Source organism: Schistocerca serialis, chromosome 5, assembly GCF_023864345.2.
Source record: "Schistocerca serialis cubense isolate TAMUIC-IGC-003099 chromosome 5, iqSchSeri2.2, whole genome shotgun sequence".
Classification (NCBI taxonomy): domain Eukaryota; kingdom Metazoa; phylum Arthropoda; class Insecta; order Orthoptera; family Acrididae; genus Schistocerca; species Schistocerca serialis.
In genome coordinates this window covers 740,534,233-740,554,060 of record NC_064642.1, presented here as the reverse complement: position 1 = coordinate 740,554,060, position 19,828 = coordinate 740,534,233, and positions in this window count along the sequence as shown.

Below are 19,828 nucleotides of genomic sequence, written 5' to 3'. Positions count from 1 at the left end.
AGTTGTCTTCGTTCCAGAGATCACCACATTAGTTCACAAAGCATCTCCGTAATACTCACCTGTTGATCGAACCTAGTCTAGAAGTCTCCCCCTGAATTTTTTCGATGTTTTCCTCTAATCTGACCTGATGGCGATGCCAAACATTCGAGCAATACTCAAGTCTACCATTCCTCTTGCAGATACCGTCGTTATGTGCTTGTTCCATTTCATATCACTTTGCAACTTTACGCCTAGATATTTAATCGACGTGCCTGTGTCAAACAGGGCACTGCTAATGCTGTATTCGAACATAACCGATTTTGCCTACTCATATACATTAACTCACATTTTTCTACATTTAGAGCGAGCTGTAATTCATCACACTAATCACAAAGTTTGTATGTCAGCTTGTATACCCTTAGTCACTAACCAATGACGCCTACCCGTAAACGGCAGCAGCATCAGCAAACAGCTGGATATTGCTGCTTGCCCAGTTCGTCAGATCAAAAATGGTTCAGACGACTCTAAGCACTATGAGACTCAACATCTGAGGTGATCAGTCCCCTAGACTTAGAACTACACCTAACTAACCTAAGGACATCACACACATCCATGTCCGAGGCAGGATTCGAACTTGCGACCGTAGCAGCAACGCGGTTCCGGACTGAAGCGGGTAGAACCGCTCAGCCACAGCGGCAGGCAATAGTCAGATCATTTGCGAGTGTACAGAATAAGGGCGGTCCTGTCGCACTTCCCTGGAACACACCTGACGATACCGTTGTCTCTCATGAACAGTCGCTGAATGAGACTTTGATACAGAAATGACTGATATTACATCTGAGGTGAGTCATACAAGAGATGCTCTCAGGAGATTCAAATGCATCATACGTGCTGAAACGTCCTGGCAGATTAAAACTCTGTGTCGGACCGAGACTCAGACTCAGGACATTTGCCTTTTGCGGGCAAGTGCTTCCGCGGAAGAGCTTCTGTGAAGTTTGGAAGGTAGGTGAAGAGATGTTGCCAAAATTGAAGCTGTGGGGACGGGACCTGAGTCGTGCTTGGGTAGCTCAGTCGGTAGAGCACTTGCCGGCGGAAGGCAAAAGTCCCGTGTTTGAGTCTGAATCCGGCACACAGTTTTAATCTGCCAGGAAATTTCATACCGAGCACACTCCGCTGCAGAGTGAAAATCTCATTCTGGGATGATGCATGTTGTTTGAAATTAAGCATTCTGTCTGCTTTGTGGAGTTACTTTAGCCTATTTCCCACTCAGTTTTCAGGCTTTGAGTCGGATACCATTCGTTCCGAAGTCTGCTGTCGCCTTTTGACGTCCTCGTTTTCCACCCCGTGCTGGACGGTCTTACTTATGGTCCGATGCTTGAATCTTTAAGCACCCAACAGTGTTTGCCTCGTCTGATCTCAGCTAACGAGTATAACATCTCTGTAGGACAACTACCACAGATAGTAGACAACACCAATCACGCCGCGCCATGGCACGGATTGCGCGGCCCCTCCCGCCGGAGGTTCAAGTCATCTATCGGGCATGGGTGTGTGTGTTGTTCTTAGCATAAGTTAGTTTAAGTTAGTTTAAGTAGTGTGTAAGTCTAGGGACCGATGACCTCAGCAGTTTGGTCCCTTAGGACTTCACACACATTTGAACATTTGAACAGCACACAAAAATACAGTAGACGACTATTGTGGCGTTCTACCTGGAAAGCCGGCCAGAGTGGCCGAGCGGTTCTAGGCGCTACAGTCTGGAACCGCTCGACCGCTGCGGTCGCAGGTTCGAATCCTGCCTCGTGCATGGTTGTGTGTGATGTCCTTAGGTTAGTTAGGTTAAAGTAGTTCTAAGTTCTAGGGGACTAATGACCTCAGCAGTTAAGTCCCACAGTGCTCAGACCCATTTGAATCATTTTTTCTACCTAGAGAAGGAGTAGGCATAAAGCGGGGAATGACGAGCAAGTTCAGCTGCTCGGACAGCCACCTCAAAAGCCATAGAATATGAAGATGAGAAGTGCCAGCAGTTAACCACTGGTCACGTGAGATCACGCGAAATCTAGTGGCAGATAGTCACATCATGCGGGCATTACATACACGTAGCACTGCCACTGTCAAGTGGTGAAATATAGTGGTTTATTCACCCTCTACATGCACAGTTGTTGAGTTGTGACTATGCACAGTCAAATCGGCCCTGGTTTTATTTTTGTATTGGTGACTTGTGTAAATGTTACCTTAGTTTATCATTGATTTGAATACTTACTGCCTTTTGGCACCCAGCATGGGATCATTTGCATTTCAGTTCATCAGTTCCTCACATTTTCGGGTCCGACATGGGGCAACCTCTATTTCAGTTCCTGAATTTTATTACATTTTTGTACTCAGCACTGGGCCATGGCGTTATTTATCATCCCCAAATTTGCAACAATACTACTGACTGTGAACAATGGCTTAAAAAGTACTACTCATGCACTACAGTGCTCAAATACCCAACATGTTTCCCGTCTTCTGTCATATTGATTACAGACGGAATGGTGTCACTTGAGATGCACATTTCGTGGACCCAATTTCAATCAGTCTCACTTATGTGGAGCGGTGACTGGGATGCCAAGGAGTAGAACGGCTGGCCAGTGCCTCAAAGGATGCGTGTCACGGTGCTTTTCACTCATTGAAGAAGACACAAAACTTTTCTGGTTTCCCTGATCACGAGTACGTACAAAAGTACGTCAGGGAAGAATCTTCTTATGGCATCGCTACACAGAAATCTTTCGAAAAGTAACTCTCCATACCGGGCACATACGCGAGCTGACATTCCGGAAGACCATATTTCCTACATACACTGCAATAAAATCTACAGAATTATTCCTAAGTACATACAGGACTTCAGAAGATGAATGTGCCAAAAATTGCAAGACATAAACAAGACTGACATATTTCAGTGAAACATCTCTCCGGTATTTTTAACTCACCTTAGATGTGCCGTTTGTGATGCAGCAAAGGTAAAAATGATCGTGCAGCTCAATCAAGTCGCTACCGCAGTACGTGAAACGTAGCCCACTTTGGAGACCTGTGTATTGGGTTGCCTATCTACAGACGCAACCTAATTCTATGTCGTAATACGACGCGGTGAGTCACTAAGTATTGCCACCAAGAATAACTCCGAAAGTATGATAGAAGCTGAATAGTTTGTGGGTTGGTTCAAATGGCTCTGAGCACTATGCGACTTAACTTCTGAGGTCATCAGTCGCCTAGAACTTAGAACTAATTAAACCTAACTAACCTAAGGACATCACACACATCCATGCCCGAGGCAGGATTCGAACCTGCGACCGTAGCGGTCACGCGGTTCCAGACTGAAGCGCCTTTAACCGCACGGCCACACCGGCCGGCATAGTTTGTCGGACAAAAGTTGCATGGGACGAGGGGGGCCATAATACGACGTTGGTTTTTTGTTGCTAGGTGGGATTGCTTCAGAAATATTAAGGTCAACTTTGTTTTCTTAAATGGGATGCTATAGCTTGGTACTTATTTTCTGACAGCCGCTATCGAGACGAATTCAATGATGTGTAACAGTAAGGTCTTTGAAGGTCAACGAAAGTCAAGAAGGTGATATGAACGTCCATTTACAGAAGGTGTTCAAAGTGAGGACCATTGGTATCAACGCAGTTCTGCAATCTTCGTATCATGGATTGAGTGGTATTCCTTATCACATCGGCACTTATCGAAGCACAGGCTCTGACAGTTCTCTCTCGGATATCTTCAGGTGTAGTTGAAACGTCTTTATAAACAACGTCTTTTACGAATCCCCCAAGAAGAAACCCACAGGTGCAAGTCTGGCGAACGAGCCGGCCACGTCACATCTCCTCCGCATCCAATCCAACGATTTGCCAATTGTCTCTGCAACTCATTTCTAGCCATCAGCGAAAAATGTGCCGGACACCCATCGTGCTGATACCACATTCTGTTCCTTGTTCATAAAGGTATTTCTTCCAATAACAGACTTAATGTTTCTTGCAGGAATGTGGTGTACTTCCTACCACAAAGATTTTCTTCGATGAAATGGGGGCCTATAATTCTGTCCACCAGAATCCCACCTCATACATTCACCGACCACGGTTTTTGGTGTGCAACTTACTGCAGCCAACATTGATTTTCCGTTGCCCAATAATGGATGTTATGCAAATTAACATTTCCGTGGTTCGTAAATGTAGCCTCTTCAGTAAATAAAATCAGATTAATAAATGTGTCATCCCTCTGAATCTGAAATTAGCCCATCGGCAGAATTCAATGTGACGCATAAAAACCGTACCAGTTAATTCTTGGTGAAGACTACTATGGTAAGGATGATATTTATGGCGATGCACAACACGAACAACACTACTCTGGCTCATACCAGATTCCCTTGCGATTTGACGCTAGCTAACACAAGGCTCTCGAACCACAGTGGCAAGAGTACCAATTTCCGTTTCCTCGTTAGTAACTTTCCTTTGCCGGATATGTTTCCGATGCGGTAAAGATCCAGTTGTTCTCAGTGTACCATACTCATAAATATATGACGTGTAGGGTGAGTACGTTGAGGATATCTTTCATCGTATGAGTTTCTAGCTCTCACTGAATTTCGTTGGCATTATCCACAAATGAGAAGCGTATCGACTTTTTCTTCGAAGGTATATTTATATTCACTTGATTCGACGATACTAGTCTTACCGCTCCTATTAGTGCTGTATTGCGAAATCGTCAAATGGTGTTTACATGTCAATGGCACATTGGATGGATACGCAACATTCGGCCAGTATTTAGTATTTGCACGATACACGAGAGAGAAATGTCAGCGCATGTGTTCGATAAGTGCCGAAGTGATAAGGAATACCACTCTATCCATGATAAGAAGATTGCAGCCCTGCATTAATATCAATGGTCATCACTTCGAACACCTTCTGTTAATCGACGTCGGCCGCGGTGGCCGAGCGGTTCTAGGCACTTCAGCCCGGAGCTCCGCGACTGCTAAGGTCGCAGGTTCGAATCCTTCCTCGGACATGGATGTGTGTGATGTCCTTAGGTTAGTTAGGTTTAAGCAGTTCTAATTTCTAGGGGACTGATGACCTCAGATGTTTAGTCCCATAGTGCTCAGAGCCATGTGAACCAATTTTGTAAATGGACCTTCATGCCCCTTTTTGACCTTCGTTGACCTTCAAAGACCTTACTCATTATTGGATTCGTCTCTATAGCGGCTATCAAAAAATAAGTACCATGCTATAGCATCCCATAAAAAAAATTTAAAAAAAAGTTGACCATGTCTCTTATGCGGCCCCTCCTAGAAACAAAAAGCCAACGTCATATTAAGGCCCCCGTTGTCCCAGGCAACATTTGCCTCACAAATTTTTCAGCTACTATCGTACTTTCGGAGTTATTCTAGATGGCAATAGTTAGTGGCTCACCCTGTATATTTTTTGGCATGCCTGCTCCATAGTGGCGCACTCTGCAGCTACGCCATGGGGCGTACTACGAATAAAAATTTGGAGAGACATTCTGTTCACTGATATGTTTCATTTTTCTATATGTCTCCTGGTTTTCGTGCAGTCGTGTTCTGAAACGTCGGACGTGCTGCCTCGCGGAATTAGCGGAACGGTCTCAGGCGCTGCAGTCATGGACTGTGCGGCTGGTCCCGGCGGAGGTTCGAGTCCTCCCTTAGGATAATTTAGTTTAAGTAGTGTGTAAGCTTAGGGACCGATGACCTTAGCAGTTAGGTCCCATAAAATTTCACACACATTTGAACTTTTTTTTTTCGGACATGCTGGGTGGTGTCTAATTGAACTGACATTGTTCCGAGTGGTGCAGTACGGGCAGCACACATCGCAGGACGCTGCAACTTCTTAGGTATGTTCACTAATCAGTGTGCCCATGGAGTATACTGAAAAAAATAATACTTCCAAGTTAAACTTTTTGCCACATGTGAAACGTTCCCATGTCAGTATGCTGTCTGTTGCTTAGCGAAGCTTATTGCTTTCTTTTGTGAAGCATTAAGAGAGTTGATGTTTTCCATACGAAATACAATGGCTATTGAGAAGAAAGATCGTGCACTGCTGGTAAAGTTGCCTTATCAGAACTGCAGCAATACCTGCGCTGCGTTGTGAAAGTACTGCCGACAGAAACAGCCTCGAAGAGGTCCCACGTCAACAAATGCGCTAAAGAATATGGTCAAGACTTTAGAGAAACAAATGATTTAGGGGTGTAACAGGGAGGGAGAGGCGGTCCATTCGCACGGCAGTTGTTGGTGAAGTTGCTCTAACTACAGCTGACCCTGCAGCACGTGCCTCGTATTCCACGGTAACTGCTCAAGTTGTGTCACGGGAATTGTCTATCGCCTGATCACCAGTTCAAAAGATTTTGCAGCGCGTTGTACACTGGTATCCCTACAGGATTCAAAATGTGCATCAAATCAAGTCACAAAAAATGTTCAAATGTGTGTGATATCTTATGGGACTTAACTGGTAAGATCATCAGTCCCGAAGCTTACAAACTACTTAACCTAAATTATTCTAAGGACAAACACACACACACACATGCCCGAGGGAGGACTCGAACCTCCGCCGGGATCAGCCGCACAGTCCATAACTGCACCGCCCTAGACCGAGCGGCTAATCCCGCGCTGCCAACATAGGCTAAAAATGCGTAACTTTGCCCGTCGTTTTCGAATACCCATGGAAACGGGGAAATGTATGACAGGTGGCCTGGGAATATTCTTTGGTTGGACTATGCAACTTTTACTCTGCACGGTGCCGTGAATGCCCAGAAGAGTCACATATGGGGTTCTGCTCCGCCGCATGTTTAGCAGGAACATCCAGTGCACTCAGATTACGTGACTGTGTGGTGTGTTTCGCAAGGTCCTTTCTTCCCTGTCCATTTTTCTTCGAGAAGATGTCATCTTGCGAGCCTGTCAGGGTTTTCTTTACAACTATTGCAGCTCATATCGAAAGCGTTGTAACTTGTGACCGTAACCTAATAAACGTTCCAAAACCACTGTTATCGTGTGTTTCATAGCTCCTCCTCTTTCGCTGCACCCACACCACATTCTCACTGCATATAGTGCCATATTTTCACCTGGTGACAGAAAGTGCAAGAGTAATTTTTTATCATACTCTCCAGGTGCATCTATTAATGAACTAACTCCGATGTTCCAGATGTCCTGTGATGTATGCGGCCCGCACTGCACCACTTCGGGATACTGTCAGTTGAATTATAACAACCCACTAACAATGAATAACCCTGTGAAATTCCCTTGGTCTGTGTTCTGGTAAGTCAAGATACCAAAGCGAAGCGGAATTTTCAAGCGTACGACGTATCATAACTTGTTGACAAAAAGAGTTTCGTAAGACTTTGCTTCCGATATCCGAGTTGGTTCCTTAAAAGAAATTGTTCATCCTCCAGAATAGCCGTCTCAGCTGAAAGAGAGCGACTTCTTGCAGCTCACGCGCCGCGATCGAGAGCGAGTTAATAAAACAGCGACTCGTGGAAGTCTGTTTGCAGCCGGCAGCCGGGGCTGGCGGAGGAGGGGAGGTCTCCCTTTGGTCTGGCGGCGCGCGCCCTGGCCCTTATCGGGGCAGTCCGGTCGGCGGCGGGACAAAGGGCCGGCGGCCGCACCGCCCCCACCCTCGCTCCGCCCCCACCGCCCCCGCCGTGGCGGCAGAACGCTCTGCAACTTCCGCGGCCGCCACGCCGGCCTGTCGGAAACTGTCCGCTCCCAGCCAGCGCGGAGGCGGAGGCGGTGGGGGCGGTGGTTGCAGAGAGAATGCGGGCTGGCGCGAGCACACACGGCGGTGCCAACACCTGCCCCACAAAGCGAATCAAGCGGACGTGAGGCAGGCACAACCGTCCCACGCCAAGTGTGGTAGTCATCATAGTGGGCGTAGTGATACTTATTGGACGAACAAGACAAGTGCGCATGAACGTCAAAAAAGCACAAATGTTTCCTTTAATTTTTACAGCCTTGTCGTCCTCAGTTGTTTATAGCGTGCTCATAGGCGGAAACAATGTGGCATATACGAAAATACACAGTCTAGTCACATACATTTGGCGATCGCCTACATTAGATTTCAACGTGAAGTAATTATTCACAGACGGCAGGTAGCAGCAGGACAATTGTAGGGTATACAGGGTGTTACAAAAGGTACGGTCAACCTTTCAGGAAACATTCCTCACACACAAAGAAAGAAAATATGTTACGTGGACATGTTAGAGCTCATTTTATTACTTCTCTTCAAATCACATTAATCATGGAATGGAAACACACAGCAACAGAACGTACCAGCGTGACTTCAAACACTTTGTTACAGGAAATGTTCGAAATGTCCTCCGTTAGCGAGGATACATGCATTCACCCTCCGTCGCAAGGAATCCCTGATGCGCTGATGTAGCCCTGGAGAATGGCGTATTGTATCACAGCCTTATACAATACGAGCACGAAGAGTCTCTACATTTGGTACCGGGGTTGCGTAGACAAGAGCTTTCAAATGCCCCCATAAATGAAAGTCAAGAGGGTTGAGGTCAGGAGAGCGTGGAGGCCATGGAATTGGTCCGCCTCTACCAATCCATCGGTCACCGAATCTGTTGTTGAGAAGCGTACGAACACTTTGACTGAAATGTGCAGGAGCTCCATCGTGCATGAACCACATGTTGTGTCGTACTTGTAAAGGCACGTGTTCTAGCAGCACAGGTAGAGTATCTCGTATGAAATCATGATAACGTGCTCCATTGAGCGTAGGTGGAAGAACATGGGGCCCAATCAAGACATCACTAACAATGCCTGCCCAAACGTTCACAGAAAATCTGTGTTGATCACGTGATTGCACAATTGCGTGCTGATTCTCGTCAGCCCACACATGTTGATCGTGAAAATTTCAATTTGATCACGTTGGAATGAAGCCTCATCCGTAAAGAGAACATTTGCACTGAAATGAGGATTGACACACTGTTGGATGAACCATTCGCAGAAGTGTACCCGTGGAGGCCAATCAGCTGCTGATGGTGCCTGCACACGCTGTACATGGTACGGAAACAACTGGTTCTCCCGTAGCACTCTCCATACAGTGACGTGGTCAACGTTACCTTGTACAGCAGCAACTTCTCTGACGCTGACATTAGGGCTATCGTCAACTGCACGAAGAATTGCCACGTCCATTGCAGGTGTCCTCGTCGTTCTAGGTCTTCCCCAGTCGCGATTCATAGACTGGAATGTTCCGTGCTCCCTAAGATGCCGATCAATTGCTTCGAACGCCTTCCTGTCGGGACACCTTCGTTCTGGAAATCTGTCTCGGTACAAACGTACCGCGCCACGGCTATTGCCCCGTGCTAATCCATACATCAAATGGGCATCTGCCAACTCCGCATTTGTAAACATTGCACTGACTTCAAGACCACGTTCGTGATGAACACCTGTTGATGCTACGTACTGATGTGCTTGATGCTAGTACTTTAGAGGAATGAGTCGCATGTCAACACAAGCACCGAAGTCAACATTACCTTCCTTCAATTGGGCCAACTGCCGGTGAATCGAGGAAGTACAGTACATACTGACGAAACTAAAATGAGCTCTAACATGGAAATTAAGGGTTTCCGGACACATGTCCACGTAACATCTTTTCTTTTGTTGTGCGTGAGGAATGTTTCCTGAAAGTTTGGCCGTACCTTTTTGTAACACCCTGTATAAAGCATGTCGGGGATGTGGTGAACAATGTAGTCTTTCTCCCAGTGCGGAAAACCCAATAGGTCCTGACCATTGGCTTTTAGGCGAGGGTAAAGACATTTCAGAAACGTCTAAGTATGTAATCTGTTCGCGAGCTGCCATGGTTACAGTACACCATGCGCGGCAAAACGGTACTATCCGAAACTGGCGCCCAGGCTCCACTGTTGCACTACTGGCCATAGGTGACAGGGGTGAACGTTGTCTGCAGAGATGTGTATGGGCGAATAGATGTGCTGCCGGCCGGAGTGGCCGAGCGGTTCTAGGCGCTACGGTCTGGAACAGCGAGACCGCTGCGGTCGCAGGTTCGAATCCTGCCTCGGGCATGGATGTGTGTGATGCACTTAGGTTAGTTAGGTTTAAGTAGTTCTAGGGGACTGATGACCTCAGATGTTAAGTCCAATAGTGCTCAGAGCCATTTGAACCATTTGTCAATAGATATGCTACTGAAACTTCCTGGCAGATTAAAACTGTGTGCCCGACCGAGACTCGAACTCGGGACCAGAAGTAAAGCTGTGAGACCGGGCGTGAGTCGTGCTTCGGTTGCTCAGATGGTAGAGCACTTGCCCGCGAAAGGCAAAGGTCCCGAGTTCGAGTCTCGGTCGGGCACACAGTTTTAATCTGCCAGGAAGTTACATATCAGCGCACACTCCGCTGCAGAGTGAAAATCTCATTCTAGATATGCTACTGTTGACCAACTGCCGCCCAGATAAACCAAGGGCCCACCAACAGTGTGCCCTCAGCGACCCTTCAGCGAACGTAGCTGCAGATGGACCACCGCAATAGGGGCCTCGTTCTTGCTCGTATGCTGACAGCTGTCCATCGACGACGAAGGCTGGAATTTGCCCGCCAGTACAGCAACGGGGTGCCTACCGAATGGCGACAGGTGACCTTTTCAAACCCTGCCTTGACGTCAAATGTGTGGGGTCTAGGAAGCCCGCCTTCTCGGATCGCTAGACAACATCCAAACAAATCGTATTAATGAATGGTGGCACATGTCAGCACCAATGACGTGCGTCGCTTTGGATCTGAGGAAATTCTCTCTGGATTCCAGCGGCTATCTGATTTGGTGAAGGCTGCCGGTCTTGCTTACGAGATGAAAGCAGAGCTCACCATCTGCAGCATCGTTGTCAGAACCGACTGCGGACCTTTGGTGAGAGCCGGGTGGAGGGTCTGAATCAGAGGCTCAGACGGTTTTGCGACCATGTTGGCTGCAGATTCCTTGACTTGCGCCATAGTGTGGTGGGGTTTCGGGTTCCGTTGAATAGGTCAGGAGTCACTGCACTCAGCTAGCGGCTATACGGGTAGCGGAGGCTGTGTGGCGTGGACTGGGCGGATTTTTAGGTTAGAAGGCCTCGGGAAAGTACGGGGTGGGCTGCAATCTCAAAGGGAGCATGGTAAATACAGGGCGACTTGGATTAAGGAACAGTCGGAATTGTAGTTGTAAACGTTTGTAGTTGTGCTGGGAAAGTCCCTGAGATTCAAGCGCTAATAGAAAGCACAGAAGCTGCAATCGTTATAGGTACAGAATGTTGTCTAAAGCCTGAAATAAGTTCTGCAGAAATTTTCACGAAGTCTCAGACGGTGTTCAGGAAAGATAGATTAGGCAGAATTGGTGGTGGAGTGTTTGTGTCTGTCAGTAGTGGTTTATCTTGTAGTGAAGTCGAAGTAGATACTCCGTGCGAATTGGTATGGGTGGAGGTTATACTTAACAGCCGAACTAAGTTAATAATTGGCTCCTTCTACCGACCCCCGGACTCCGATGATATAGTTGCGGAACAGTTCAGAGAAAATTTGAGTCTCGTAACAAATAAATACCCCACTCATACGGTTATAGTTGGTGGGGACTTCAACCTTCCCTCGATATGTTGGCAAAAATACTTGCTCAAAACCGGTGGTAGGCAGAAAACATCTTCCGAGATTGTCCTAAATGCTTTCTCCGAAAATCATTTCGAGCAGTTAGTCCACGAACCCACGCGAATTGTAAATGGTTGCGAAAACACACTTGACCTCTTAGCCACAAACAATCCAGAGCTGATAAAGAGCATCATGACTGATTCAGGGATAAGTGATCACAAGGTCGTTGTAGCTAGGCTCAATACCGTTTCTTCCAAATCCACCAGAAACAAACGCAAAAAATTTTATTTAAAAAAGCGGATAAAGTGTCACTAGAAACCTTCCTAAGGGGCAATCTCCATTTCTTCCGAACTGACTATGGAAATGTAGACGAAATGCGGCTCAAATTCAAAGATATAGTAGCAACAGCAATTGAGAGATTCATACCTCATACCTCATAAATTGGTAAGAGACGGAACTGATCCCCCGTGGTACACAAAACAGGTCCGAACTCTGCTGCAGAGGCAACGGAAAAAGCATACGAAGTTCAGAAGAACGCGAAATCCCTAAGATTGGCTAAAATTTACAGACGCGCGAAATTTGGCACGGACTTCAATGCGAGATGCCTTTAATAGGTTCCACAACGAAACATTGTCTCGAAATTTGGTAGAAAATCCGAAGAAATTCTGGTCGTATGTAAAGTATACAAGCGGCAAGACGCAGTCAATTCCTTCGCTGCGCAGTGCCGATGGTACTGTTACCGACGACTGTGCCGCTAAAGCGGAGTTATTGAACGCAGTTTTCCGAAATTCCTTCACTAGGGAAGACGAATGGAATATTCTAGAATTTGGAACACGAACAGCTGCTAGCATGAGTTTCCTAGAAGTAGATACCTTAGGGGTTGCGAAGCAAATCGCTTGATACGGGCAAGTCTTCAGGTCCAGATTGTATACCGATTAGGTTCCTTTCAGATTACGCTGATACAATAGCTCCCTACTTAGCACTCATATACAAATGCTCGCTCACCGATAGATCTGTACCTACAGATTGGAAAATTGCGCAGGTCGCACCAGTGTTTAAGAAGGGTAGTAGGAGTAATCCATCTAACTACAGACCTATATCATTGACGTCGGTTTGCAGTAGGGTTTTGGAGCATATACTGTATTCAAATATTATTAATCACCTCGAAGGGAACGATCTATTGATACGTAATCAGCATGGTTTCAGAAAACATCGTTCTTGTGCAACGCAGCTAGCTCTTTATTCGCACGAAGTAATGGCCGCTATCGACAAGGGATCTCAAGTTGATTCCGTATTTCTAGATTTCCGGAAAGCTTTTGACACCGTTCCTCACAAGCGACTTCTAATCAAGCTGCGGGCCTATGGGGTATCGTCTCAGTTGTGCGACTGGATTCGTGATTTCCTGTCAGGAAGGTTCGTAGTAATACACGGCCAATCATCGAGTAAAACTGAAGTGACATCAGGTGTTCCCCAGGGAAGCGTCCTGGGACCTCTGCTGTTCCTGATCTATATACATGACCTGGGTGACAATCTGAGCAGTTCTCTCAGGTTGTTCGCAGATGATGCTGTAATTTACCGTCTAGTAAGGTCATCCGAAGACCAGTATCAGTTGCAAAGCGATTTAGAAAAGATTGCTGTAAGGTGTGGCAGGTGGCAGTTGACGCTAAATAACGAAAAGTGTGAGGTGATCCACATGAGTTCCAAAAGAAATCCGTTGGAATTCGAGTACGCGGTAAGGAAGGGTAAAGTGCATAGGAGGAGCAGGGACAAATGGGGAGTCAGAGTCGTTGTAGAGGAGATGCATGTCGTAAGTGGAAAAATGCAGTGACGTAAGCGGCTTCGACAAAGAGTAGACTGTTATGGCCAGCATCTGCGTTCGAGCATCTGGGAAACAAGGAATCTCACCGTCGTGAGCGTCTATGGAATGTAGTTGAAGGATGAAATCCTAATCACACGACATCGCAGAACGTAGAGAATGGAACCTTGTCCTCTCTGTAAAGTAGGACAGGCAGAGACCTCTAGCACAGCTGACGACAGAGTTCATACGACTACAGTGCAAGCCAAATTATTTCGGAGCTCGCTGTTCAGCACATATTGTTGAACATGAGACTCCACAGCAGTTGACACAAACGTCCTCCCACGTTAACTCAGCGGCACACTAATTACCACTGCAGTGGGCACGGGATGATCACCCTGTGTCCACACGTCGCCAGCCAACCAGGTGACTGATCGAAACATGCGCTGCGGCTCCGCCCCAGGTCGTTGGGAGGCACCGTTGTGTCTTTTGAGTCATCTGTCTTTTGATTGGTTTGATGCGGCCAACCACGAATGCCTCTCCTGTGCAGTAGCAACCCACGTCCTCAGTTATCTGCTAGAGGTTTTCCAATCTCTGTCTTCCTGTTCATATTTTGTCGTCTACAGCTACCTCTCGTACCACGGAAGTTATTCCCTGACTTCTTAACAGACGGTCTGTCCTTACCTTATCAGTCCATCTAATCTTCAACTATCTGCCGGCCGCGGTGGTCTCGCAGTTAAGGCGCTCAGTCCGGAACCGCGCGACTGCTACGGTCGCAGGTTCGAATCCTGCCTCGGGCATGGATGTGTGTGACGTCCTTAGGTTAGTTAGGTTTAAGTAGTTCTAAGTTCTAGGGGACTGATGACCACAGATGTTAAGTCCCATAGTGCTCAGAGCCATTTGAACCATTTTTCAACTATCTCCAGTAGCATCACATCTCAAATGCTTCGATTATTTTCTGTTCCGGTTTGCCCACAGTCTAATACCATACAATACTGTGCTCCAAACGTACATTCTCAGAAACTTCGTCCTCAAGTTAAGCCCTTTGGTTCATACCGCGAGACTTCTCTTTGCCAGCGTAGCCCTCTTTGCCAATGCTAGTGTTCTTTTCATGGCCTCCTTGTTCCCTCAATCATGTGTTATTTCGTAACCCAGGCAGAAGAATTTCCTAACGTCGTCTACTTCGAATCCCCAATTCAGAGATTTCGTTTCTTGCTGTTCTCGTTTGGATTTACTCTCAGACTATTATCTGCCCTCGTTAGGCTGTTCATTTCGTTCAGCGCATGCTGTAACTTTTCTTCCCATTCACTGAGGACAGGAACGGCATCAGTAAAACTTATTATCTATGTCCTTTCATATCGAACGTTTTTTTTTTTTTGTTTTTTTTTTTTTTTTTTTTTTTTTTTTTTTACTTTCGTCATTTCTTCTTCGATGTACAGTGGGGGCGAAAGACTATATCCCTGTCTTACTCTCTTTTCGATCCAAGCACTTCGTTCTTCGTCATCCGCCTTTATTGCTCCCTCTTGGTTCTCGTACAAAGTGTACCTGACCCGTCTTTCCGTACAGCTTACCCTTTTTTCTCAGAACTTCGAACATCTTGCACCATTTTACATTGTCAAGAGCTTTTTGTAGGTCGACAAATCCAATGAATGTACGATTACCTTTCTTTAGTCTTGCATCCACTGTCAACGGCAACGTCAGAACTGCCTCCCTTTGTGTCCTTACCGTCCCTAACGCCGAAGATATCGTCTTCTAACACATCCTCCATTTTCTTTTCCATTCTTCTGTACATTATTCTTGGCATCAATTAGAATGCATGAGCTGTTAAGCTGATCGTAGGATAATTCTCGCACTTTCCGACTCTTGCTACCTTTGGGATTGTGTGGCTGACATTTTTCCGCAAGTCTGATGGTATATCGTCAGCCTCATACACTCTACCACCAACTTGAATAGTCATTTTGCTACCACTTATCCCAAATGATGTCAAAGATACCGATGAAATGTTGTCTTTCAATTCTGCCATACTTGATCGCAAATTGTCCAAAGCTCTTTTAAATCCTGATGCTAGTACTAGATCCCCTCTCTCTTCCCCGTCGCTTCCTTGTTTCTTCTTCTATCACGTCGTCAGACAAGTCCTCTCCCTCATACATGCCTTCACTGTAGTCTTTCCATCTATCCATTCTCTCCTCCTGATTGAACAGTGTAATTTCCATTGTACTCTTAATGTTAGCACCCTTGCTCTTAAGTTCACCGATGGTTGTATTGACTTTCCTATATGTTGAGGCCGTCCTACCTTCATTTTTTCGTCTATCAGCTGAAGTATTTCTTCTGTTAACAGTGGTTCTTCGCAGTTGCCTTCTTTGTATCTATGTTTTTCCGTGAAACTTGTATGATAGCCGTTTTGCAGAAGTTGATTCCTCTACAACTGAACTGCCTACTGAGCTATTCCCTCTTGCAGTATCTGTAGTGCTGTGTGATGTCCTTAGGTTAGTTAGGTTTAAGTAGTTCTAAGTTCTAGGGGACTGACGACCATCGATGTTAAGTCCCATAGTGCTCGGAGCCATTTGAACCAGTATCTGTAGCCACAGAGCATTTCGGGCGAATCTCTTCATTCCTTGGTACTTACGTGCATTAATTCTTCCTGGCTAGTTTCTTAAACTTCACTCTATTCTTCGTCATTACCAAGTTGTTATCCGAGTCTGTATCTGATCTCGGGTGCATCTTACAATCCAGTATTTGATTTCACAACCCTTGCTAGAGTATGATGTAACCTAACTGGAACCTTCCCGAATCTCGAGGGCTTTTTCAAGTATTCCTCCTACTCTTCTGATTCTTTAACAGAGTAGTCGCTATTAATAGCTGAATTTTATTGGAGAATTCTGTTGGTCTTTCTCCTGTCTACTATGGAAAACATTTATGTGGGCCTGCATGGGACCTGTGACTGCAATCGAAAGCACCACGACAGCTTTTGACTAAGTGATTACTGCAGACTTCCTGCATCTCACCATGCTCTATGTCTTCTAAGTTGGTGATGATATCTTCCAGCAGAATAACTGACCATGTCACGACGCTAGATCGTGGAACGCATGCAGGACTCTATGGGGCTTCATTCTGAGCCCAGAAACCACCGACCCCAAAATTTACGAGAATTGCGTGACCTGTGCTTAGACATCTGGTCTCTCTGCTCGGTTTCTCCTCTGGTCGCCCGGTGGCGCTGCCGCCGCGCCACGGCTGGTGGGTCGTATTTTCGCGGCGTGCGAGTCTCTTTAGAGGCTGATGGCTACTGGTTTTCCATTGGAAGTTTATTGCCGAGGCCTTCGATTGTGTTGCTGTCCGTCGAAGTGACCGGTTGGTAACAACATGTCAGTTTGGGATTCACTTGCTACCTTTTCCCTGTCTGTGATATCAGTGAGAGCGATTGTCGGTTGGTCGGTCGGTCGTCTCAGCGGACGATGTGTGTTCTGTCTTTTGACCGATTCTAGGTTCTGTGTGTCCTTGATTACTTGCAATTTGTCCCTGTTGGTGCGCAGTAACTGGTTTTAGTACTGTTTGAGTTCCTTTTGCTATTGTTTTTTCGTGGATCTGTGAAGGGGCCCAAGTAATACAAGTCCTACTGGGATAGACAGAGTAATTATTGCACCGAGATACCGGCCGGCCTGGCCGAGCGCTAGGCACTACAGTCTGGAACCGCGCGACTGCTACGGTCGCAGGTTCGAATCCTGCCTCGGGCGTGGATGTGTGTGATGTCCTTAGGTTAGTTAGGTTTAAGTAGTTCTAAGTTCTAGGGGACTGATGACCTGAGATGTTAAGTCACATAGTGCTCAGAGCCATTTGAACCTTCCCCCCCCCCCTTCCCCCCCCTCCCCGAGATGTGAAACATTTTTTTCTAATTGCGTTTTAGAATTACTTTGGCCATTGAATGGGTTGTCCGTTAGCACTAGCCGCACAAGGAGACAGCTGTTGATGTGCATCCTATATTGGTAAGGTGCAGTATTAGTCTCTCGTGAAATTTTATATATATATATTTCATAGTTCTGGGGACAAATAATAGTTTTATTGCAGTTATCTTTGATTATTTCTTGGTTTTAACACTCATAATTTTATTTAAGTGTTTGTCTTATTAAAAAGAAATAAGAGAAAAATTTGCAAAAGGTTCAAGTGGTCAATTTTTCTTGTTGTTTACGTGGTTACTGTGTAAGTTGATCTAACAGTGATATCAGGTTGTCAGCCTCGCAGGCGGGGCTAGTTAGCCACAATGTATGCTGACCCAACTCCTGGGTGTCCGACCGGCCAACAAACTGTTCCATTGTGCCGCACCAGCTGGCCGACTTGACGGGAGAGGAAGGGCGCGTGGTTCTGGGCGAACGCCGGTACGGGGAGCTCTCCGTGACCGCTATTCTTTGCGAAGTTGCGGTTGCGACTCGTCGGCCACTTAAATTCTTATGCTTAAATGCGACGCTCTGTCTTGGAGATCTCAAGTTCCCGTTCCTCGTTTAATTTCCTTGCGCGACTTCCCCTCCTCAAATGAAGCCTCAAAAGGTTTCAAGCCATCAGACAGTTACTAAATTTCACCAAGTTACACTTACTGCAAGTTTAGTTCACCACAGACGCATATGGAATTACAATAATATCAGAAAATTGAGTCCGCCTTGATGCAAAACACCTTGTTATTCTTTTATTTCTTTATTCTCCCAAACTAGTTTCGGCAACAAATATCACCATCATCAGTGGGTTTTTTTTTTTTTTTTTTAATCTTATTATGACACGCGAACAGCAAGATGGAATAACGTTCTGGATCAGAACCAGAGTGCGAAAGTTTTGTTTTTTTGTGTCTAAAGGAACCACATACCATCCAACGGACCCGCTCACATGGATGCAGATGACATGATGTTCACTAAGTAAAAAACGGCAACAGAAAAATAAGCGCACAGAATATATGTCGCAGACAGCGACAATAATTGCTTTAAACGTGCTATAACATACAATAAATAAGATTAAAAAAAACACTGATGATGGGTGATATTTGTCGCGGAAACTAGTTTGGGAGAATAAAGAAATAAACGAATAACAAGGTGTCTTGCATCAAGGCTTACTCAATTTTCTGATATTACTGTTTTTCTATGTAAACACGGAGCAAATGGAATAGTTCCAAGATAAAATCATTGTCTATGGAATTGTTGCCAATTTACTAAACGCTTAAGCCCACACAGGACCGGTTGCTCTCACTGTTTTTTCATTTGTTGTGTTCCTGGTAGCCTCCATCGTGGCCTAGTTGTTTTTGAAGCGGGGCATTTACTCTCTTAAATTGCTTTGGAAGAATTGTAAAATATCTTGATCTATTTCTGTTAAAGTTTCTTTTAAATTTTTTTGGAAGGGAATGTTTCTAAGCCTTCTGGAGTTCTAAATTCATCTAGACTTTGTTGTAATACTTAAAAATTTCAGGGTAATTACTAAACCTTCTGGCGCTTGGTGATTACTGGTTTTCTTCTTATTGTAATTCTTTTTAAGAGAGAATTTTGAGGTAAATTCTAAGTTCAAAATGTTCAAATGTGTGTGAAATCTTATGTGACTTAACTGCTAAGGTCATCAGTCCCTAATCTTACACACTACTTGACCTAAATTATCGTAAGGACAAACATACACACCCATGCCCGAGGGAGGTCTCGAACCTCCGCCGGGACCAGCCTCACAGTCCATGACTGCAGCTCCTAAGACAGCTCGGATAATCCCGCGCGGCAAATTCGAAGTCTTCTGGCGCTCTGTGGTTATTGGTTGTTGTTAACTGGCTTTTCGCTTCATTCTAACATAAAGAAAAATTTTAAATATTTTCATGAAAATAATCTGGCTGTCGTCAACCACGAGTGATGTTGAACCTGGGGCTTGGCCCTTCCATGAATTCCTGTCACCACAATGAAAAAATCGTTTCATTAACATTAACAAATAATTTTCCCTCGGGTGCAAAGCATGATGTCTGGACACCTCCGCCTCGAAGGTGTGAACGAAACTTTCGGCTTGTCCATTCAACTGACGACAGAACGCAGCCGCTCCCAGTACGACACAAATTTTCTTACAACAGGTAGTACATCAATGTCTAAAACACCTCGTTCCATTTTCTGCCTCTATTCGGCGTTCTAGTGGTGGGGTTTTCGGTTAGTAATAAAAATGTACTCGGTCGCGGGTTCGAACCTCGCTGCAGCATATATTTTGAACAAATATTATCGTCAATGGCGGCCGAAGACTTGCGGCATAAGAAATGAACCTCACTCAGCCAACAGCTATGTGAAACAAGGCGGAAGAGCGGACAGGCTCAGTTACGATTGCAGTGAGCACTGGACCATCGGGAGTCGACCGTCGATCAACGTGTTTGTTCTTCGGCTGAATCACATTTTTGCTACGCTAGGTCGATGGTCGTCTCCACAAACGCCGTCAACGAGATGAACGGCGGTTCGGAACGTGAAACTCGC